The sequence below is a fragment of the Schistocerca americana genome, unplaced genomic scaffold (genome assembly GCF_021461395.2).
Source record: "Schistocerca americana isolate TAMUIC-IGC-003095 unplaced genomic scaffold, iqSchAmer2.1 HiC_scaffold_13, whole genome shotgun sequence".
Taxonomy (NCBI): domain Eukaryota; kingdom Metazoa; phylum Arthropoda; class Insecta; order Orthoptera; family Acrididae; genus Schistocerca; species Schistocerca americana.
Genome location: NW_025725371.1, coordinates 25,522,834 through 25,548,924, shown reverse-complemented (window position 1 = coordinate 25,548,924; position 26,091 = coordinate 25,522,834).

The following is a 26,091-nucleotide window of genomic DNA, read 5'->3' as shown; positions in this document are numbered from 1 at the left end:
AAACACAGAAATTGCATCGGAATTAAATACAAAAGGCACAATACCGACTTAAGGACAAGAAGTCTGACTCTTCCTACTGACCATTCCTGTGACACTAGTTATAGATTCCGATGCTTCACTTCAGGTTTACTGTATCCCTTGGACCTTCTTATTGACGATGAAACACAGAAATTGCATCGGAATTATATACAAAAAGCAAAATGCCGACTTAAGTACATGAAGAGCGACACTTCTTACTGACTATGTTTTGAACCATTCCTGTGACACTAGTTATAGATTCCGATGCTTCCCTCCAGGTTTACTGTATCCCTTGGACCTTCTTATTGACGATGAAACACAGAAATTGCATCGGAATTAAATACAAAAGGCACAATGCCGACTTAAGTACATGAAGACCAACACTTCATACTGACTATGTTTTGAACCATTCCTGCAACACTAGTTATAGATTCCGATGCTTCACTTCAGGTTTAATGTATCCCTTGGACCTTCTTATTGACGATGAAACACAGAAAATGCAACGGAATTAAATACAAAAGGCACAATGCCGACTTAAGGACAAGAAGACTGACTCTTCATACTGATCATTCCTGTGACACTAGTTATAGATTCCGATGCTTCACTTCAGTTTTACTGTATCCCTTGGACCTTCTTATTGACGATGAAGCACAGAAAGTGCATCGGAATTAAATACCAAAGGCACAATGCCGACTTAAGTACATGAAGACCGACACTTCGTACTGACTATGTTTTGAACCAATCCCTTGAACACTAGTTATAGATTCCGATGCTTCACTCCAGGTTCACTGTATCCCTTGGACCTTCTTATTGACGATGAAACACAGAAATTGCATCGGAATTTAATACAAAAGGCACAATACCGACTTAAGTACATGAAGACCGACACTTCTTACTGACTATGTTTTGAACCATTCCTGTAACAATAGTTATAGATTCCGATGCTTCACTTCAGGTTTACTGTATCCCTTGGACCTCCTTATTGACGATGAAACACAGAAATTGCATCGGAATTAAATACAAAAGGCAGAATGCCGACTTAAGGACAAGAAGACTGACTCTTCCTACTGACCATTCCTGTGACACTAGTTAGAGATTCCGATGCTTCACTTCAGGTTTACTGTATCCCTTGGACCTTCTTATTGACGATGAGACACAGAAATTGCATCGGAATTATATTCCAAAGGCATAATTCCGACTTAAATACATGAAGAGCGACACTTCTTACTGACTATGTTTTGAACCATTCCTGTGACACTAGTTATAGATTCCGATGCTTCCCCCTAGGTCTACTGTATCCCTTGGACCTTCTTATTGACGATGAAACACAGAAATTGCATCGGAATTAAATACAAATGGCACAATGCCGAATTAAGTACATGAAGACCGACACTTCTTACTGACTATGTTTTGAACCATTCCTGCAACAGTAGTTATAGATTCCGATGCTTCACTTCAGGTTTACTGTATCCCTTGGACCTTCTTAATGACGATGAAACACGGAAAATGCATCGGAATTAAATACAAAAGGCACAATGACGACTTAAGGACCAGAAGACTGACTCTTCCTACTGACCATTCCTGTGACACTAGTTATAGATTCCGATGCTTCACTTCAGGTTTACTGTATCCCTTGGACATTCTTATTGATGATGAAACTCAGAAATTGCATCGGAATTAAATACAAAAGGCACTATGCCGACCTAAGGACAAGAAGACTGACTATTCCTACTGACCATTCCAGTGACACTAGTTATTGGTTCCGATGCTTCACTTCATTTTTAATGTATCCCTTGGACCTTCTTATTGACGATGAAACACAGAAATTGCATCGGAATTAAATACAAAAGCACAATGCCGACTTAAGGTCAAGAAGACTGACTCTTCCTACTGACCATCCCTGTGACACTAGTTATAGATTCCGATGCTTCACTTCAGGTTTACTGTATCCCTTGGTCCTTCTTATTGACGATGAAACCCAGAAATTGCTCTTAATTAAATACAAAAGCCACAATGCCGCCTTAAGTACATGAAGACCGACACTTCTTACTGACTATGCCTTGAACCATTCCTGTGACACTAGTTATAAATTCCGATGCTTCACTTCAGGTTTACTGTATCCCTTGGACCTTCTTATTGACGATGAAACACAGAAATTGCATCGGAATTAAATACAAAAGGCACAATGCCGACTTAAGTACATAACCACCGACACTTCCTACTGACTATGTTTTGAACCATTCCTGTGACACTAGTATAGATTCCGATGCTTCACTTCAGGTTTACTGTATCCCTTGGACCTTCTTATTGATGATGAAACACAGTAATTGCATCGGAATTAAATACAAAAAGCCACAATGCCGACTTAAGTACATGAAGACCGACACTTCTTACTGACTAAGTTTTGAACCATTCCTGCAACACTAGTTATAGATTCCGATGCTTCACTTCAGGTTTACTGTATACCTTGGACCTTCTTATTGACGATGAAACACAGAAATTGCATCGGAATTAAATACAAAAGCACAATGCCGACTTAAGGACAAGAAGACTGACTCTCCCTACTGACCATTCCTGTGACACTAGTTACAGATTCTGATGCTTCAGTTCAGAATTACTGTATCCCTTGGACCTTCTTATTGACGATGAAACACAAAAATTGCATCGGAATTAAATACAAAAGGCACAATCCCGACTTAAGTACATGAAGACCGACACTTGTTACTGACTATGTTTTGAACCATTCCTGTAACAATAGTTATAGATTCCGATGCTTCACTTCAGGTTTACTGTATACCTTGGACCTTCTTTTTGACGATGAAACACAGAAACTGAATCGGAATTAAATACAAAAGGCACAATGCCGACTTAAGGACAAGAAGTCTGACTCTTCCTACGGACCATTCCTGTGACACTAGTTATAGATTTCCATGCTTCACTTCATGTTTACTGTATCCCTTGGACCTTCTTATTGACGATGGAACACAGAAATTGCATCGGAAATAAATACAAAAGGCACAATGCTGACTTAAGTACAAGGAGAATGACTCTTCCTACTGACCATTCCTGTGACACTAGTTATAGATTCCGATGCTTCACTTCAGGTTTACTGTATCCCTTGGACCTTCTTATTGACGATGAAACACAGAAATTGCATCGGAATTATATACAAAAAGCAAAATGCCGACTTAAGTACATGAAGAGCGACACTTCTTACTGACTATGTTTTGAACCATTCCTGTGACACTAGTTATAGATTCCGATGCTTCCCTCCAGGTTTACTGTATCCCTTGGACCTTCTTATTGACGATGAAACACAGAAATTGCATCGGAATTAAATACAAAAGGCACAATGCCGACTTAAGTACATGAAGACCAACACTTCATACTGACTATGTTTTGAACCATTCCTGCAACACTAGTTATAGATTCCGATGCTTCACTTCAGGTTTACTGTATCCCTTGCACCTTCTTATTGACGATGAAACACAGAAAATGCATCGGAATTAAATACAAAAGGCACAATGCCGACTTAAGGACAAGAAGACTGACTCTTCATACTGAGCATTCCTGTGACACTAGTTATAGATTCCGATGCTTCACTTCAGGTTTACTGTATCCCTTGGACCTTCTTATTGACGATGAAACACAGAAATTGCATCGGAATTAAATACAAAAGGCACAATGCCGACTTAAGTACATGAAGACCGACACTTCTTACTGACTATGTTTAACTCCCATTCCTGTGACACTAGTTATAGATTCCGTTGCTTCAATTCAGGTTTCCTGTATCCCTTGGACCTTCTTATTGACGATGAAACACAGAAATTGCATCGGAATTTAATACAAAAGGCACAATGCCGACCTAAGGACAAGAAGACTGACTCTATCTACTGACCATTCCTGTGCCACTAGTTATAGATTCCTATGCTTCACTTCAGGTTTGCTGTACCCCTTGGACCTTCTTATTGACGATGAAACACAGAAATTGCTCTTAATTAAATACAAAATTCACAATGTCGACTTAAGGGCAAGAAGACTGACTCTTCCTACTGACCATTCCTGTGACACTAGTTATAGATTCCGAGGCTTCACATCAGGTTTACTGTATCCCTTGGACCTTCTTATTGACGATGGAGCACAGAAATTGCATCGGAAATAAATACAAAAGGCACAATGCCGACTTAAGTACATGAAGACCGACACTTCTTACTGACTATGTTTTGAACCATTCCTGTGACTCTAGTTATAGATTCCGATGCTTCACTCCAGGTTCACTGTATCCCTTGGACCTTCTTATTGACGATGAAACACAGAAATTGCATCGGAATTAAATACAACAGGCACAATGTCGACTAAAGTACATGAAGACCGACACTTCTTACTGACTATGTTTTGAACCATTCTTGTAACAATAGTTATAGATTCCGATGCTTCACTTCAGGTTTACTGTATCCCTTGGACCTTCTTATTGACGATGAAACACAGAAATTGCATCGGAATTAAATACAAAAGGTACAATACCGACTTAAGGACAAGAAGTCTGACTCTTCCTACTGACCATTCCTGTGACACTAGTTATAGATTCCGATGCTTCACTTCAGGTTTACTGTATCCCTTGGACCTTCTTATTGACGATGAAACACAGAAATTGCATCGGAATTAAATACAAAAAGCAAAATGCCGACTTAAGTACATGAAGAGCGACACTTCTTACTGACTATGTTTTGAACCATTCCTGTGACACTAGTTATAGATTCCGACGCTTCCCTCCAGGTTTACTGTATCCCTTGGACCTTCTTATTGACGATGAAACACAGAAATTGCATCGGAATTAAATACAAAAGGCACAATGCCGACTTAAGTACATGAAGACCAACACTTCATACTGACTATGTTTTGAACCATTCCTGCAACACTAGTTATAGATTCCGATGCTTCCCTCCAGGTTTACTGTATCCCTTGGACCTTCTTATTGACGATGAAACACAGAAATTGCATCGGAATTAAATACAAAAGGCACAATGCCGACTTAAGTACATGAAGAGCGACACTTCTTACTGACTATGTTTTGAACCATTCCTGTGACACTAGTTATAGATTCCGATGCTTCCCTCCAGGTTTACTGTATCCCTTGGACCTTCTTATTGACGATGAAACACAGAAACTGCATCGGAATTAAATACAAAAGGCACAATGCCGACTTAAGTACATGAAGACCAGTACTTCATACTGACTATCTTTTGAACCATTCCTGCAACACTAGTTATAGATTCGGATGCTTCAATTCAGGTTTACTGTATCCCTTGGTCCTTCTTATTGACGATGAAACACCGAAAATGCATCGGAATTAAATACAAAAGGCACAACGCCGACTTAAGGACAAGAAGACTGACTCTTCATACTGACCATTCCTGTGACACTAGTTATAGATTCCGATGCTTCACTTCAGGTTTACTGTATCCCTTGGACCTCCTTATTGACGATGAAACACAGAAATTGCATCGGAATTAAATACAAATGGCACAATGCCGACTTAAGTACATGAAGACCGACACTTCTTACTGACTATGTTTAGCTCCCATTCCTGTGACACTAGTTATAGATTCCGATGCTTCAATTCAGGTTTCCTGTATCCCACGGACCTTCTTATTGACGATGAAACACAGAAATTGCATCGGAATTTAATACAAAAGGCACAATGCCGACCTAAGGACAAGAAGACTGACTCTATCTACTGACCATTCCTGTGCCACTAGTTATAGATTCCTATGCTTCACTTCAGGTTTGCTGTACCCCTTGGACCTTCTTATTGACGATGAAACACAGAAATTGCTCTTAATTAAATACAAAAGGCACAATGTCGACTTAAGGGCAAGAAGACTGACTCTTCCTACTGACCATTCCTGTGACACTAGTTATAGATTCCGAGGCTTCACATCAGGTTTACTGTATCCCTTCGACCTTCTTATTGACGATGGAACACAGAAATTGCATCGGAAATAAATACAAAAGGCACAATGCCGACTTAAGTACATGAAGACCGACACTTCTTACTGACTATGTTTTGAACCATTCTTGTAACAATAGTTATAGATTCCGATGCTTCACTTCAGGTTTACTGTATCCCTTGGACCTTCTTATTGACGATGAAACACAGAAATTGCATCGGAATTAAATACAAAAGGCACAATACCGACTTAAGGACAAGAAGTCTGACTCTTCCTACTGACCATTCCTGTGACACTAGTTACAGATTCCGATGCTTCACTTCAGGTTTACTGTATCCCTTGGACCTTCTTATTGACGATGAAACACAGAAATTGCATCGGAATTATATACAAAAAGCAAAATGCCGACTTAAGTACATGAAGAGCGACACTTCTTACTGACTATGTTTTGAACCATTCCTGTGACACTAGTTATAGATTCCGATGCTTCCCTCCAGGTTTACTGTATCCCTTGGACCTTCTTATTGACGATGAAACACAGAAATTGCATCGGAATTAAATACAAAAGGCACAATGCCGACTTAAGTACATGAAGACCAACACTACATACTGACTATGTTTTGAACCATTCCTGCAACACTAGTTATAGATTCCGATGCTTCACTTCAGGTTTAATGTATCCCTTGGACCTTCTTATTGACGATGAAACACAGAAAATGCATCGGAATTAAATACAAAAGGCACAATGCCGACTTAAGGACAAGAAGACTGACTCTTCATACTGATCATTCCTGTGACACTAGTTGTAGATTCCGATGCTTCACTTCAGGTTTACTGTATCATTTGGACCTTATTATTGACGGTGAAACACAGAAATTGCATCGGAATTAAATTCAAAAGGCACAATGCCGTCTTAAGGACAAGAAGAAAGACTCTTCCTACTGGCCATTCCTGTAACACTAGTTACAGATTCCGATGCTTCACTTCAGGCTTACTGTATCCCTTGGACCTTCGTATTGACGATGAAACACAGAAATTGCATCGGAATTAAATACAAAAGGCACAATACCGACTTAAGTACATGAAGATTGACACTTCTTACTGACTTTGTTTTGAACCATTCCTGTGACACAAGTTATAGATCCGATGCTTCACTTCAGGTTTACTGTATACCTTGGACCTTCTTTTTGACGATGAAACATAGAAACTGCATCGGAATTAAATACAAAGGGCACAATGCCGACTTAAGGGCAAGAAGTCTGACTCTTCCTACTGACCATTCCTGTGACACTAGTTATAGATTCCCATGCTTCACTTCATGTTTACTGTATCCCTTGGACGTTCTTATTGACGATGAAACACAGAAATTGCATCGGAAATAAATACAAAAGGCACATTGCCGACTTAAGTACATGAAGACGGACACTTCTTACTGACTATGTTTTGAACCATTCCTGTGACACTAGTTATAGATTTCGATGCTTCACTCCAGGTTCACTGTATCCCTTGGACCATCTTATTGACGATGAAACACAGAAATTGCATCGGAATTAAATACAAAAGGCACAATGCCGATTTAAGTACATGAAGACCGACACTTCTTACTGACTATGTTTTGAACCATTCCTGTAACAATAGTTATAGATTCCGATGCTTCACTTCAAGTTTACTGTATCCCTTGGACCTTCTTATTGACGATGAAACACAGAAATTGCATCGGAATTACATACAAAAGGCACAATGCCGACTTAAGGACAAGAAGACTGAATCTTCCTAATGACCATTCCTGTGACACTAGTTAGAGATTCCGATGCTTCACTTCAGGTTTACTGTATCCCTTGGAACTCCTTATTGACGATGAGACACAGAAATTGCATCGGAATTATATACAAAAGGCATAATGCCGACTTAAGTACATGAACAGCGACACTTCTTACTGACTATGTTTTGAACCATTCCTGTGACACTAGTTATAGATTCCGATGCTTCCCTCCAGGTCTACTGTATCCCTTGGACCTTCTTATTGACGATGAAACACAGAAATTGCATCGGAATTAAATACAAATGGCACAATGCCGACTTAAGTACATGAAGACCGACACTTCTTACTGACTATGTTTTGAACCATTCCTGCAACACTAGCTATAGATTCCGATGCTTCACTTCAGGTTTACTGTATCCCTTGGACCTTCTTATTGACGATGAAACACGGAAAATGCATCGGAATTAAATACAAAAGGCACAATGCCGACTTAAGGACAAGAAGACTGACTCTTCCTACTGACCATCCCTGTGACACTAGTTCTAGATTCCGATGCTTCACTTCAGGTTTACTGTATCCCTTGGTCCTTCTTATTGACGATGAAACACAGAAATTGGATCGGAATTAAATACAAATGGCACAATGCCGACTTAAGTACATAACCACCGACACTTCCTACTGACTATGTTTTGAACCATTCCTGTGATACTAGTTATAGATTCCGATGCTTCACTTCAGATTTACTGTATCTCTTGGACCTTCTTATTGACGATGAAACACAGAAATTGCATCTGAATTAAATACAAAAGGCATAATGCCGACTCAAGTACATGAAGACCGACACTTCTTACTGACTAAGTTTTGAACCATTCCTGCAACACTAGTTATAGATTCCGATACTTCACTTCAGGTTTACTGTATCCCTTGGACCTTCTTATTGACGATGAAACACAGAAATTGCATCGGAATTAAATACAAAAGGCACAATGCCGACTTAAGGACAAGAAGAATGACTCTTCGTACTGACAATTCCTGTGACACTAGTTATAGATTCCGATGCTTCACTTCAGGTTTACTGTATCCCTTGGACATTCTTATTGGCGATGAAACTTAGAAATTGCATCGGAATTAAATACAAAAGGTACTATGCCGACCTAAGGACAAGAAGACTGACTATTCCTACTGACCATTCCAGTGACACTAGTTATTGGTTCCGATGCTTCACTTCATTTTTACTGTATCCCTTGGACCTTCTTATTGACGATGAAACACAGAAATTGCATCGGAATTAAATACAAAAGCACAATGCCGACTTAAGGACAAGAAGACTGACTCTTCCTACTGACCATCCCTGTGACACTAGTTATAGATTCCGATGCTTCACTTCAGGTTTACTGTATCCCTTGGGCCTTCTTATTGACGATGAAACACAGATGTTGAATCGGAATTAAATACAAAAGGCACAATGCCGACTTAAGGACAAGAAGACTGACTCTTCCTAATGACCATTCCTGTGACACTAGTTACAGATTCCAATGCTTCACTTCAGAATTACTGTATCCCTTGGACCTTCTTATTGACGATGAAACACAGAAATTTCATCGGAATTAAATACAAAAGGCACAATCCCGACTTAAGTAGATGAAGACCGACACTTCTTACTGACTATGTTTCGAACCATTCCTGTATCAATAGTTATAGATTCCGATGCTTCACTTCAGGTTTACTGTATACCTTGGACCTTCTTTTTGACGATGAAACACAGAACCTGCATCGGAATTAAATACAAAAGGCACAATGCCGACTTAAGGACAAGAAGTCTGACTCTTCCTACTGACCATTCCTGTGACACTAGTTATAGAATTCCATGCTTCACTTCATGTTTTCTGTATCCCTTGGACCTTCTTATTGACGATGGAACACAGAAATTGCATCGGAAATAAATGCAAAAGGCACAATGCCGACTTAAGTACATGAAGACCGACATTTCTTACTGACTATGTTTTGAACCATTCCTGTAACAATAGTTATAGTTTCCGATGCTTCACTCCAGGTTCACTGTATCCCTTGGACCTTCTTATTGACGATAAAACACAGAAATTGCATCGGAATTAAATACAAAAGGCACAATACCAACTTATGGACAAGAAGTCAGACTCTTCCTACTGACCATTCCTGTGACACTAGTTATAGATTCCGATGCTTCACTTCAGGTTTACTGTATCCCTTGGATCTTCTTATTGACGATGAAACACAGAAATTGCATCGGAATTATATACAAAAAGCACAATGCCGACTTAAGTACATGAAGAGCGACATTTCTTACTGACTATGTTTTGAACCATTCCTGTGACACTAGTTATAGATTCCGATGCTTCCCTCCAGGTTTACTGTATCCCTTGTACCTTCTTATTGACGATGAAACACAGAAATTGCATCGGAATTAAATACAAAAGGCACAAAGCCGACTTAAGTACATGAAGACCAACACTTCATACTGACTATGTTTTGAACCATTCCTGCAACACTAGTTATAGATTCCGATGCTTCACTTCAGGTTTACTGTATCCCTTGGACCTTCTTATTGACGATGAAACACAGAAATTGCCTCGGAATGAAGTACAAAAGGAACAATGCCGACTTAAGTACATGAAGACCGACACTTCTTACTGACTATGTTTAGCTTTCATTCCTGTGACACTAGTTATAGATTCCGATGCTTCATTTCAGGTTTCCTGTATCCCTTGGACCTTCTTATTGACGATGAAACACAGAAATTGCATCGGAATTAAATACAAAAGGCACAATGCCGACTTAAGGACAAGAAGACTGACTCTTTCTACTGACCATTACTGTGCCACTAGTTATAGATTCCTCTGCTTCACTTCAGGTTTGCTGTATCCCTTGGACCTTCTTATTGACGATGAAACACAGAAATTGCATCGGAATTAAATACAAAATGCGCAATGCCGAGTTAAGTACAAGAAGACTGACTCTTCCTACTATCTAAGTTTTGAACCATTCCTGTGACACTAGTTATGGATTCCCATGCTTCACTCCAGATTTACTGTATCCCTTGGACCATCTTTTTGACGATGAAACACAGAAATTGCATCGGAATTAAATACAAAAGGCACAATGCCGACTTAAGTACATGAAGACCGACACTTCTTACTGACTATGATCTGAACCATTGCTGTAACACTAGTTATAGATTCCGATGCTTCACTTCAGGTTTACTGTATCCCTTGGACCTTCCTATTGACGATGAAACACAGAAATTGCATCGGAATGAAATACCAAAGGCACAATGCCGACTTAAGGACAAGAAGACTGACGCTTCCTACTGACCATTCCTGTGACACTAGTTATAGATTCCGATTCTTCTCACCAGGTTTACTGTATTCCTTGGACCTTCTTATTGACGGTGAAACACAGAAATTGCATCGGAATTAAATACAAAAAGCACAATGTCGACTCTCTTCCTACTGTCTCAGTTTTGAACCATTCCTCTGACACTAGTTATAGATTCCGATGATTCACTTCAGGTTTACTGTATCCCTTGAACCTTCTTATCGACGATGAAACACAGAAATTGAATCGGAATTAAATACAAAAGGCTCAATGCCGACATAAGTACATGAAGACTGACACTTTTTACTTACTATGTTTTGACCCACTCCTGTGACACTAGTTATAGATTTCCATGCTTCACTCCAGGTTTACTGCATCCCTTGGACCTTGTTATTGACGATGAAACACAGAACCTGCATCGGAATTAAATACAAAAGGCACAATGCCGACTTAAGTACATGAAGACCGACACTTCTTACTAACTATGTTTTGATCCATTCCTGTGACACTAGTTATTGATTTCCATGTTTCATTCCAGGTTTACTGTATGCCTTGGACCTACTTATTGACGATGAAACACAGAAATGGCATCGGAAAGAAATACAAAATTCACAATGCCGACTTAAGTACATGAAGACCGACACTTCTAACTGACTATGTTATGAACCATTCCTGTAACACTCGTTATAGATTCCGATGCTTCACGTCAGGTTTACTGTATCCCATGGACCTTCTTATTGACGATGAAACACAGAAATTGCATCGAAATTAAATACAAAAGGCACAATGCCGACTTAAGGGCATGAAGACTGACTCTTCCTACTGATCATTCCTGTGACACTAGTTATAGATTCCGATGCTTCACTTCAGGTTTACTGTATCCCTTGGACCTTCTTATTGACGATGAAACACAGAAATTGCATCGGAATTAAATACGAAAGCGCAATGCCGACTTAAGTACAGGAAGAACGACACTTCTTACTGACTATGTTTTGATACATTCCTGTGACACTAGTTATAGATTCCGATGTTTCACTACAGGTTTACTGTGTCCCTTGGACCTTCTTATTGCCGATGAAACACGGAAATTGTATCCGAAATAAATACAAAAGCACAATGTCGACTTAAGTACATGAAGACCGACACTTCTTACTATGTTTTGAAACATTCCTGTAACACTAGTTATAGATTCCGATACTTCACTTCAGGTTTACTGTATCCCTTGGACCTTCTTATTGACGATGAAACACAGATGTTGCATGGGAATTAAATACAAAAGGCACAATGCCGACTTATGGACAAGAAGACTGACTCTTCCTACTGACCATTCCTGTGACACTATTTTTGGATTCCGATGCTTCACTTCAGGTTTACTATATCCCTTGGACCTTCTTATTGACGATGAAACACAGAAATTGCATCGGAATTAAATACAAAAGGCACCATGCTGACTTAAGTACATGAAGACCGACACTGCTTACTGAGTATGTTTTGAACCATTCCTGTGACACTAGTTATAGATTCCGATGCTTCACATCAGGTTCACTGTATCCCTTGGACCTTCTTATTGACGATGAAACACAGAAATTGCATCGGAATTAAATACTAAAGGCACAATGCCGACTTAAGTACATGAAGACCGACACATCCTACTGACTAAGTTTTGAACCATTCCTGCAACACTAGTTATAGATTCCGATGCTTCACTTCAGGTTTACATTATCCCTTGGACCTTCTTATTGACGATGAAACACAGAAATTGCATCGGAATTAAATACAAAAGGCACAATGCCGACTTAAGTTCATGAAGACCAACACTTCAAACTGTCTATGTTTTGAACCAATCCTGCAACATTAGTTACAGATTCCGATGCTTCACTACAGCTTTACTGTATCCCTTGGACCTTCTTATTGACGATGAAACACAGAAATTGCATCGGAATTAAATACAAATTCACAATGCCGACTTAAGGACAAGAACACTGACTCTTCCTACTGACCATTCCTGTGACACTAGTTATAGATTCCGATGCTTCACTCCTGGTTTACTGTACCCCTTGGACCTTCTTATTGACGATGTAGCACAGAAATTGCATCGGAATTAAATACAAAAGGCACAATGCCGACTTAAGTACATGAAGACCGACACTTCTTATTGACTATGTTTTGAACCATTCCTGTGACTCTAGTTATAGATCCCGATGCTTCACTCCAGGTTCACTGTATCCTTTGGACCTTCTTATTGACGATGAAACACAGATATTGCATCGGAATTAAATACAAAAGGCACAATGCTGACTTAAGTACATGAAGACCGACACATCTTACTGACTATGTTTTGAACCATTCCTGTGACACTAGTTATAGATTCCGATGCTTCATGTAAGGTTTACTGTATAACTTGGACCTTCTTATTGACGATGAAACACTGAAATTGCTTCGGAATTAAATACAAAAGGCACAATGCCGACTTAAGGACAAGAAGACTGACTCTTCCTACTGACCATTCCTGTGACACTAGTTATAGATTCCGATTCTTCACACCAGGTTTACTGTATCCCTTTGACCTTCTTATTGACGGTGAAAAACAGAAATTGCATCGGAATTAAATACAAAAAGCACAATGTCGACTCTCTTTCTACTGTCTCAGTTTTGAACCATTCCTCTGACACTAGTTATAGATTCCGATGATTCACTTCAGGTTTACTGTATCCCTTTGACCTTCTTATTGACGATGAAACACAGAAATTGAATCGGAATTAAATACAAAAGGCCCAATGCCGACATAAGAACATGAAGACTGACACTTCTTACTTACTATGATTTGACCCACTCCTGTGACACTAGTTATAGATTTCCATGCTTCACTCCAGGTTTACTGTATCCCTTGGACCTTCTTATTGACGATGAAACACAGAAACTGCATCGGAATTAAATACAGAAGGCACAATGCTGACTTAAGTACATGAAGACCGACACATCTTACTAACTATGTTTTGATCCAATCCTGTGACACTAGTTATTGAATTCCATGTTTCCTTCCAGGTTTACTGTATGCCTTGGACCTACTTATTGACGATGAAACACAGAAATGGCATCGGAATTAAATACGAAAGGCGCAATGCCGACTTAAGTACATGAAGAACGACACTTCTTACTGACTATGTTTTGATACATTCCTGTGACACTAGTTATAGATTCCGATGTTTCACTCCAGGTTTACTGTGTCCCTTGGACCTTCTTATTGCCGATGAAACACCGAAATTGCATCGGAATTAAATACAAAAGGCACAATGCCGACTTAAGTACATGAAGACCGACACTTCTTACTGACTATGTTATGAACCATTCCTGTAACACTCGTTATAGATTCCGATGCTTCACTTCAGGTTTACTGTATCCCTTGGACCTTCTTATTGACGGTGAAACACAGAAATTGCATCGATATTAAATACAAAAGGCACAATGCCGACTTAAGGGCAAGAAGACTGACTCTTCCTACTGATCATTCCTGTGACACTAGTTATAGATTCCCATGCTTCACTTCAGGTTTACTGTATCCCTTGGACCTTCTTATTGACGATGAAACACAGAAATTGCATCGGAATTAAATACGAAAGGCGCAATGCCGACTTAAGTACATGAAGAACGACACTTCTTACTGACTATGTTTTGAAACATTCCTGTGACACTAGTTATAGATTCCGATGTTTCACTCCAGGTTTACTGCGTCCCTTGGTCCTTCTTATTGCCGATGAAACACCGAAATTGCATCGGAATTAAATACAAAAGGCACAATGCCGACTTAAGTACATGAAGACCGACACTTCTTACTATGTTTTAAGACATTCTTGTAACACTAGTTATAGATTCCGATGCTTCACTTCAGGTTTACTGTATCCCTTGGACCTTCTTATTGACGATGAAACACAGAAGTTGCATGGGAATTAAATACAAAAGGCACAATGCTGACTTAAGGACCAGAAGACTGATTCTTCCTACTGACCATTCCTGTGACACTATTTTTGGATTCCGATGCTTCACTTCAGGTTTACTATATCCCTTGGACCTTCTTATTGACGATGAAACACAGAAAGTGCATCGGAATTAAATACAAAAGGCACCATGCTGACTTAAGTACATGAAGACCGACACTTCTTACTGACTATGTTTTGAACCATTCCTGTGACACTAGTTATAGATTCCGATGCTTCACTTCAGGTTCACTGTATCCCTTGGACCTTCTTGTTGACGATGAAACACAGAAATTGCATCGGAATTAAATACAAAAGGCACAATGCCGACTTAAGTACATGAAGACCAACACTTCAAACTGACTATGATTTGAACCATTCCTGCAACACTTGTTATAGATTCCGATGCCTCACTTCAGGTTTACTGTATCCCTTGGACCTTCTTATTGACGATGAAACACAGAAAATGCATCGGAATGAAATACAAAAGGCACAATGCCGACCTAAAGACAAGAAGACTGACTCTTCATACTGACCATTCCTGTGACACTAGTTATAGATTCCGATGCTTCATTTCAGGTTTACTGTATCCCTTGGACCTTCTTATTGACGATTAAACACAGAAATTGCATCGGAATTAAATACAAAAGGCACAATGCCGACTTAAGGACAAGAACACTGACTCTTCCTACTGACCATTCCTGTGACATTTGTTATAGATTCCGATGCTTCACTCCAGGTTTACTATACCCTTGAACCTTCTTATTGACGATGAAACACAGAAATTGCATCGGAATTAAATACAAAAGGCACAATGCCGACTTAAGTACACGAAGACCGACACTTTTTATTGACTATGTTTTGAACCATTCCTGTGACTCTAGTTATAGATTCCGTTGCTTCACGTAAGGTTTACTGTATAACTTGGACCTCCTTATTGACGATGAAACACTGAAATTGCTTCGGAATTAAATACAAAAGGCACAATGCCGACTTAAGTACATGAAGACCGACACTTCCTACTGACAATGTTTTGAACCATTCCTGTGACACTAGTTACAGATTCCGATGCTTCACTTCAGGTTTACTGTATCCCTTGGACCTTCTTATTGACGATGAAACACAGAAATTGCATCGGAATTACATACAAAAGGCACAATGCCGACTTAAGTACATGAAGACCGACACTTCTTACTGACTAAGTTTTGAACCATTCCTGCAACACTAGTTATAGATTCCGATGCTTCACTTCAGGTTTACTGTATCCCTTGGACCTTCTTATTGACGATGAAACACAGAAATTGCATCGGAATTAAATACGAAAGGCACAATACCGACTTAAGGACAAGAAGACTGACTCTTCCTAATGTCTAAGTTTTGAAACATTCCTGTGACACTAGTTATAGATTCCGATGTTTCACTCCAGGTTTACTGCGTCCCTTGGTCCTTCTTATTGCCGATGAAACACCGAAATTGCATCGGAATTAAATACAAAAGGCACAATGCCGACTTAAGTACATGAAGACCGACACTTCTTACTATGTTTTAAGACATTCTTGTAACACTAGTTATAGATTCCGATGCTTCACTTCAGGTTTACTGTATCCCTTGGACCTTCTTATTGACGATGAAACACAGAAGTTGCATGGGAATTAAATACAAAAGGCACAATGCTGACTTAAGGACCAGAAGACTGATTCTTCCTACTGACCATTCCTGTGACACTATTTTTGGATTCCGATGCTTCACTTCAGGTTTACTATATCCCTTGGACCTTCTTATTGACGATGAAACACAGAAAGTGCATCGGAATTAAATACAAAAGGCACCATGCTGACTTAAGTACATGAAGACCGACACTTCTTACTGACTATGTTTTGAACCATTCCTGTGACACTAGTTATAGATTCCGATGCTTCACTTCAGGTTCACTGTATCCCTTGGACCTTCTTGTTGACGATGAAACACAGAAATTGCATCGGAATTAAATACAAAAGGCACAATGCCGACTTAAGTACATGAAGACCAACACTTCAAACTGACTATGTTTTGAACCATTCCTGCAACACTTGTTATAGATTCCGATGCCTCACTTCAGGTTTACTGTATCCCTTGGACCTTCTTATTGACGATGAAACACAGAAAATGCATCGGAATGAAATACAAAAGGCACAATGCCGACCTAAAGACAAGAAGACTGACTCTTCATACTGACCATTCCTGTGACACTAGTTATAGATTCCGATGCTTCATTTCAGGTTTACTGTATCCCTTGGAACTTCTTATTGACGATTAAACACAGAAATTGCATCGGAAATAAATACAAAAGGCACAATGCCGACTTAAGGACAAGAACACTGACTCTTCCTACTGACCATTCCTGTGACACTTGTTATAGATTCCGATGCTTCACTCCAGGTTTACTATACCCTTGAACCTTCTTATTGACGATGAAACACAGAAATTGCATCGGAATTAAATACAAAAGGCACAATGCCGACTTAAGTACATGAAGACCTCCACTTTTTATTGACTATGTTTTGAACCATTCCTGTGACTCTAGTTATAGATTCCGTTGCTTCACGTAAGGTTTACTGTATAACTTGGACCTCCTTATTGACGATGAAACACCGAAATTGCATCGGAATTAAATACAAGAGGCACAATGCCGACTTAAGTACATGAAGACCGACACTTCTTACTATGTTTTAAGACATTCCTGTAACACTAGTTATAGATTCCGATGCTTCACTTCAGGTTTACTGTATCCCTTGGACCTTCATATTGACGATGAAACACAGAAATTGCATCGAAATTAAATACAAAAGGCACAATGCCGACTTAAGGGCAAGAAGACTGACTCTTCCTACTGATCATTCCTGTGACACTAGTTATAGATTCGCATGCTTCACTTCAGGTTTACTGTATCCCTTGGACTTTCTTCTTGACGATGAAACACAGAAATTGCATCGGAATTAAATACGAAAGGCGCAATGCCGACTTAAGTACATGAAGAACGACACTTCTTACTGATTATGTTTTGATACATTCCTGTGACACTAGTTATAGATTCCGATGCTTCACTCCAGGTTTACTATACCCTTGAACCTTCTTATTGCCGATGAAACACCGAAATTGCATCGGAATTAAATACAAAAGGCACAATGCCGACTTAAGTACATGAAGACCGACACTTCTTACTGACTATAATATGAACCATTCCTGTAACACTCGTTATAGATTCCGATGCTTCACTTCAGGTTTACTGTATCCCTTGGACCTTCTTATTGACGATGAAACACAGAAATTGCATCGATATTAAATACAAAAGGCACAATGCCGACTTAAGGGCAAGAAGACTGACTCTTCCTACTGATCATTCCTGTGACACTAGTTATAGATTCCCATGCTTCACTTCAGGTTTACTGTATCCCTTGGACCTTCTTATTGACGATGAAACACAGAAATTGCATCGGAATTAAATACGAAAGGCGCAATGCCGACTTAAGTACATGAAGAACGACACTTCTTACTGACTATGTTTTGAAACATTCCTGTGACACTAGTTATAGATTCCGATGTTTCACTCCAGGTTTACTGCGTCCCTTGGTCCTTCTTATTGCCGATGAAACACCGAAATTGCATCGGAATTAAATACAAAAGGCACAATGCCGACTTAAGTACATGAAGACCGACACTTCTTACTATGTTTTAAGACATTCTTGTAACACTAGTTATAGATTCCGATGCTTCACTTCAGGTTTACTGTATCCCTTGGACCTTCTTATTGACGATGGAACACAGAAGTTGCATGGGAATTAAATACAAAAGGCACAATGCTGACTTAAGGACCAGAAGACTGATTCTTCCTACTGACCATTCCTGTGACACTATTTTTGGATTCCGATGCTTCACTTCAGGTTTACTATATCCCTTGGACCTTCTTATTGACGATGAAACACAGAAAGTGCATCGGAATTAAATACAAAAGGCACCATGCTGACTTAAGTACATGAAGACCGACACTTCTTACTGACTATGTTTTGAACCATTCCTGTGACACTAGTTATAGATTCCGATGCTTCACTTCAGGTTCACTGTATCCCTTGGACCTTCTTGTTGACGATGAAACACAGAAATTGCATCGGAATTAAATACAAAAGGCACAATGCCGACTTAAGTACATGAAGACCAACACTTCAAACTGACTATGTTTTGAACCATTCCTGGAACACTTGTTATAGATTCCGATGCCTCACTTCAGGTTTACTGTATCCCTTGGACCTTCTTATTGACGATGAAACACAGAAAATGCAACGGAATGAAATACAAAAGGCACAATGCCGACCTAAAGACAAGAAGACTGACTCTTCATACTGACCATTCCTGTGACACTAGTTATAGATTCCGATGCTTCATTTCAGGTTTACTGTATCCCTTGGACCTTCTTATTGACGATTAAACACAGAAATTGCATCGGAATTAAATACAAAAGGCACAATGCCGACTTAAGGACAAGAACACTGACTCTTCCTACTGACCATTCCTGTGACACTTGTTATAGATTCCGATGCTTCACTCCAGGTTTACTATACCCTTGAACCTTCTTATTGACGATGAAACACAGAAATTGCATCGGAATTAAATACAAAAGGCACAATGCCGACTTAAGTACATGAAGACCGACACTTTTTATTGACTATGTTTTGAACCATTCCTGTGACTCTAGTTATAGATTCCGTTGCTTCACGTAAGGTTTACTGTATAACTTGGACCTCCTTATTGACGATGAAACACTGAAATTGCTTCGGAATTAAATACAAAAGGCACAATGCCGACTTAAGTACATGAAGACCAACACTTCCTACTGACAATGTTTTGAACCATTCCTGTGACACTAGTTACAGATTCCGATGCTTCACTTCAGGTTTACTGTATCCCTTGGACCTTCTTATTGACGATGAAACACAGAAATTGCATCGGAATTACATACAAAAGGCACAATGCCGACTTAAGTACATGAAGACCGACACTTCTTACTGACTAAGTTTTGAACCATTCCTGCAACACTAGTTATAGATTCCGATGCTTCACTTCAGGTTTACTGTATCCCTTGGACCTTCTTATTGACGATGAAACACAGAAATTGCATCGGAATTAAATACGAAAGGCACAATGCCGACTTAAGGACAAGAAGACTGACACTTCGTACTGACCATTCCTGTGACACTAGTTATAGATTCCGATGCTTCACTTCAGGTTAACTGTATCCCTTAGACCTTCTTACTGACGGTTACACACTGAAATTGCATCGGAATTAAATACAAAAGGCACAATGCCGACTTAAGTACAAGAACACTGACTCTTCCTACTGACCATTCCTTTGACACTAGTTATAGATTCCGATGCTTCACTCCAGGTTTACTGTACCCCTTGGACCTTCTTATTGACGATGAAACACAGAAATTGCATCGGAATTAAATACAAAAGGCACAATGCCGACTTAAGTACATGAAGACCGACACTTCTTACTGACTATGTTTAGAACCATTCCTGTGACACTAGTTATAGATTCCGATGCTTCACTTCAGGTTTACTGTATCCCTTGGACGTTCTTATTGACGATGAAACACAGAAATTGCATCGGAATTAGATACAATAGGCACAATGCCGACTTCAGAACAAGAAGACTGACTCTTTCTACTGACCATTCCTGTGCCACTAGTTACAGATTCCAATGCTTCACTTCAGGTTTGCTGTATCCCTTGGACCTTCTTCTTGACGATGAAACACAGAAATTGCATCGGAATTAAATACAAAATGCGCAATGCCGAGTTAATTACAAGAAGACTGACTCTTCCTACTATCTAAGTTTTGAACCATTCCTGTGACACTAGTTATGGATTCCCATGCTTCACTCCAGGTTTACTGTATCCCTTGGACCATCTTTTTGACGATGAAACACAGAAATTGCATCGGAATTAAATACGAAACGCACAATACCGACTTAAGTACATGAAGACCGACACTTCTTACTGACTATGTTTAGAACCCTTCCTGTGACACTAGTTATAGATTCCGATGTTTCACTCCAGGTTTACTGCGTCCCTTGGTCCTTCTTATTGCCGATGAAACACCGAAATTGCATCGGAATTAAATACAAAAGGCACAATGCCGACTTAAGTACATGAAGACCGACACTTCTTACTATGTTTTAAGACATTCTTGTAACACTAGTTATAGATTCCGATGCTTCACTTCAGGTTTACTGTATCCCTTGGACCTTCTTATTGACGATGAAACACAGAAGTTGCATGGGAATTAAATACAAAAGGCACAATGCTGACTTAAGGACCAGAAGACTGATTCTTCCTACTGACCATTCCTGTGACACTATTTTTGGATTCCGATGCTTCACTTCAGGTTTACTATATCCCTTGGACCTTCTTATTGACGATGAAACACAGAAAGTGCATCGGAATTAAATACAAAAGGCACCATGCTGACTTAAGTACATGAAGACCGACACTTCTTACTGACTATGTTTTGAACCATTCCTGTGACACTAGTTATAGATTCCGATGCTTCACTTCAGGTTCACTGTATCCCTTGGACCTTCCTGTTGACGATGAAACACAGAAATTGCATCGGAATTAAATACAAAAGGCACAATGCCGACTTAAGTACATGAAGACCAACACTTCAAACTGACTATGTTTTGAACCATTCCTGCAACACTTGTTATAGATTCCGATGCCTCACTTCAGGTTTACTGTATCCCTTGGACCTTCTTATTGACGATGAAACACAGAAAATGCAACGGAATGAAATACAAAAGGCACAATGCCGACCTAAAGACAAGAAGACTGACTCTTCATACTGACCATTCCTGTGACACTAGTTATAGATTCCGATGCTTGATTTCAGGTTTACTGTATCCCTTGGACCTTCTTATTGACGATTAAACACAGAAATTGCATCGGAATTAAATACAAAAGGCACAATGCCGACTTAAGGACAAGAACACTGACTCTTCCTACTGACCATTCCTGTGACACTTGTTATAGATTCCGATGCTTCACTCCAGGTTTACTATACCCTTGAACCTTCTTATTGACGATGAAACACAGAAATTGCATCGGAATTAAATACAAAAGGCACAATGCCGACTTAAGTACATGAAGACCGACACTTTTTATTGACTATGTTTTGAACCATTCCTGTGACTCTAGTTATAGATTCCGTTGCTTCACGTAAGGTTTACTGTATAACTTGGACCTCCTTATTGACGATGAAACACTGAAATTGCTTCGGAATTAAATACAAAAGGCACAATGCCGACTTAAGTACATGAAGACCAACACTTCCTACTGACAATGTTTTGAACCATTCCTGTGACACTAGTTACAGATTCCGATGCTTCACTTCAGGTTTACTGTATCCCTTGGACCTTCTTATTGACGATGAAACACAGAAATTGCATCGGAATTACATACAAAAGGCACAATGCCGACTTAAGTACATGAAGACCGACACTTCTTACTGACTAAGTTTTGAACCATTCCTGCAACACTAGTTATAGATTCCGATGCTTCACTTCAGGTTTACTGTATCCCTTGGACCTTCTTATTGACGATGAAACACAGAAATTGCATCGGAATTAAATACGAAAGGCACAATGCCGACTTAAGGACAAGAAGACTGACACTTCGTACTGACCATTCCTGTGACACTAGTTATAGATTCCGATGCTTCACTTCAGGTTAACTGTATCCCTTAGACCTTCTTACTGACGGTTAAACACTGAAATTGCATCGGAATTAAATACAAAAGGCACAATGCCGACTTAAGTACAAGAACACTGACTCTTCCTACTGACCATTCCTTTGACACTAGTTATAGATTCCGATGCTTCACTCCAGGTTTACTGTACCCCTTGGACCTTCTTATTGACGATGAAACACAGAAATTGCATCGGAATTAAATACAAAAGGCACAATGCCGACTTAAGTACATGAAGACCGACACTTCTTACTTACTATGTATTGAACCATTGCTGTAACACTAGTTATAGATTCCGATGCTTCACTTCAGGTTTACTGTATCCCTTGGACCTTCTTATTGACGATGAAACACAGAAATTGCATCGGAATTAAATACAAAAGGCACAATGCCGACTTAAGGACAAGAGACTGACTCTTCCTACTGACCATTCCTGTGACACTAGTTATAGATTCCGATTCATCACACCAGGTTTACTGTATCCCATGGACCTTCGTATTGACGATGAAACACAGAAATTGCATCGGAATTAAATACAAAAGGCACAATGCCGACTTAAGTACAAGAAGACTGATTCTTCCTACTGTCTCAGTTTTGAACCATTCCTCTGACACTAGTTATAGATTCCGATGATTCACTTCAGGTTTACTGTATCCCTTGGACCTTCTTATTGACGATGAAACACAGAAATTGAACCGGAATTAAATACAAAAGGCTCAATGCCGACTTAAGTACATGAAGACTGACACTTCTTACTGACTATGTTTTGACCCACTCCTGTGACACTAGTTATAGATTTTTGTGCTTCACTCCAGGTTTACTGTATCCCTTTGACCTTCTTATTGACGATGAAACACAGAAACAGCATCGGAATTAAATACAAAAGGCACAATGCCGACTTAGGGGCAAGAAGACTGACTCTTCCTACTGTCCATTCCTGTGACACTAGTTATAGATTCCGATGCTTCACTTCAGGTTTACTGTATCCCTTGGACCATCTTATTGACGATGAAACACAGAAATTGCATCGTAATTAAATACAAACTGCACAATGCCGACTTAAGTACATGAAGACCGACACTTCTTACTGACTATGATTTGATCCATTCCTGTGACACTAGTTATTGATTTCCATGTTTCACTCCAGGTTTACTGTATGCCTTGGACCTACTTATTGACGATGAAACACAGAAATGGCATCGGTATGAAACACAAAAGGCACAATGCCGACTTAAGTACATGTAGACCGACACTTCTTACTGACTATGTTATGAACCATTCCTGTAACACTCGTTATAGATTCCGATGCTTCACTTCAGGTTTACTGTATCCCTTGGACCTTCTTATTGACGATGAAACACAGAAATTGCATCGAAATTAAATACAAAAGGCACAATGCCGACCTAAGGGCAAGAAGATTGACTCTTCCTACTGATCATTCCTGTGACACTAGTTATAGATTCCGATGCTTCACTTCAGGTTTCCTGTATCCCTCGGACCTTCTTATTGACGATGAAACACAGAAATTGCGTCGGAATTAAATACGAAAGGCGCAATGCCGAGTTAAGAACATGAAGAACGACACTTCTTACTGACTATGTTTTGATACATTCCTGTGGCACTAGTTATAGATTCCGATGTTTCACTCCAGGTTTACTGTGTCCCTTGGACCTTCTTATTGCCGATGAAACACGGATAATTGCATAGGAAGTAAATACAAAAGGCACAATGCCCACTTAAGTACATGAAGACCGACACCTCTTACTATGTTTTGAAACATTCCTGTAACACTAGTTATAGATTCCGATGCTTCACTTCAGGTTTACTGTATCCCATGGACCTTCTTATTGACGATGAAACACAGAAGTTGCATGGGAATTAAATACAAAAGGCACAATGCCGACTTAAGGACAAGAAGACTGACTCTTCCTACTGACCATTCCTGTGACACTATTTTTGGATTCCGATGCTTCACTTCAGATTTACTATATCCCTTGGACCTTCTTATTGACGATGAAACACAGAAATTGCATCGGAATTCAATACAAAAGGCACCATGCCGACTTAAGTACATGAAGACCGACACTTCTTACTGACTATGTTATGAACCATTCCTGTAACACTAGTTATAGATTCCGATGCTTCACTCCAGGTTTACTGTACCCCTTGGACATTCTTATTGACGATGAAACACAGACATTGCATCGGAATTAAATACAAAGGGCACAATGCCGACTTAAGTACATGAAGACCGACACTTCTTATTGACTATGTTTTGAACCATTCCTGTGACTCTAGTTATAGATTCCGATGCTTCACTCCAGCTTCACTGTATCCCTTGGACCTTCCTATTACGATGAAACACAGAAATTGCATCGGAATTAAATACAAAAGGCACAATGCTGACTTAAGTACATGAAGACCGACACTTCTTACTGACTATGTTTTGAACCATTCCTGTGACACTAGTTATAGATTCCGATGCTTCACGTAAGGGTTACTGTATAACTTGGACCTTCTTATTGACGATGAAATACTGAAATTGCTTCGGAATTAAATACAAAAGGCACAATGCCGACTTAAGTACATGAAGACCGACACTTCCTACTGACTATGTTTTGAACCATTCCTGTGACACTAGTTACAGATTCCGATGCTTCACTTCAGGTTTACTGTATCCCTTGGACCTTCTTATTGACGATGAAACACAGAAATTGCATCGGAATTACATACCAATGGCACAATGCCGACTTAAGTACATGAAGACCGACACTTCTTACTGACTAAGTTTTGAACCATTCCTGCAACACTAGTTATAGATTCCGATGCTTCACTTCAGGTTTACTGTATCCCTTGGACCTTCTTATTGACGATGAAACACAGAAATTGCATCGGAATTAAATACGAAAGGCACAATGCCGACTTAAGGACAAGAAGACTGACTCTTCGTACTGACCATTCCTGTGACACTAGTTATAGATTCCGATGCTTCACTTCAGGTTAACTGTATCCCTTGGACCTTCTTATTGACGATGAAACACAGAAATTGCATCGGAATTAAATACAAAAGGCACAATGCCGACTTAAGTACAAGAACACTGACTCTTCCTACTGACCATTTCTGTGACACTAGTTATAGATTCCGATGCTTCACTCCAGGTTTACTGTACCCCTTGGACCTTCTTATTGACGATGAAACACAGAAATTGCATCGGAATTAAATACAAAAGGCACAATGCCCGCTTAAGTA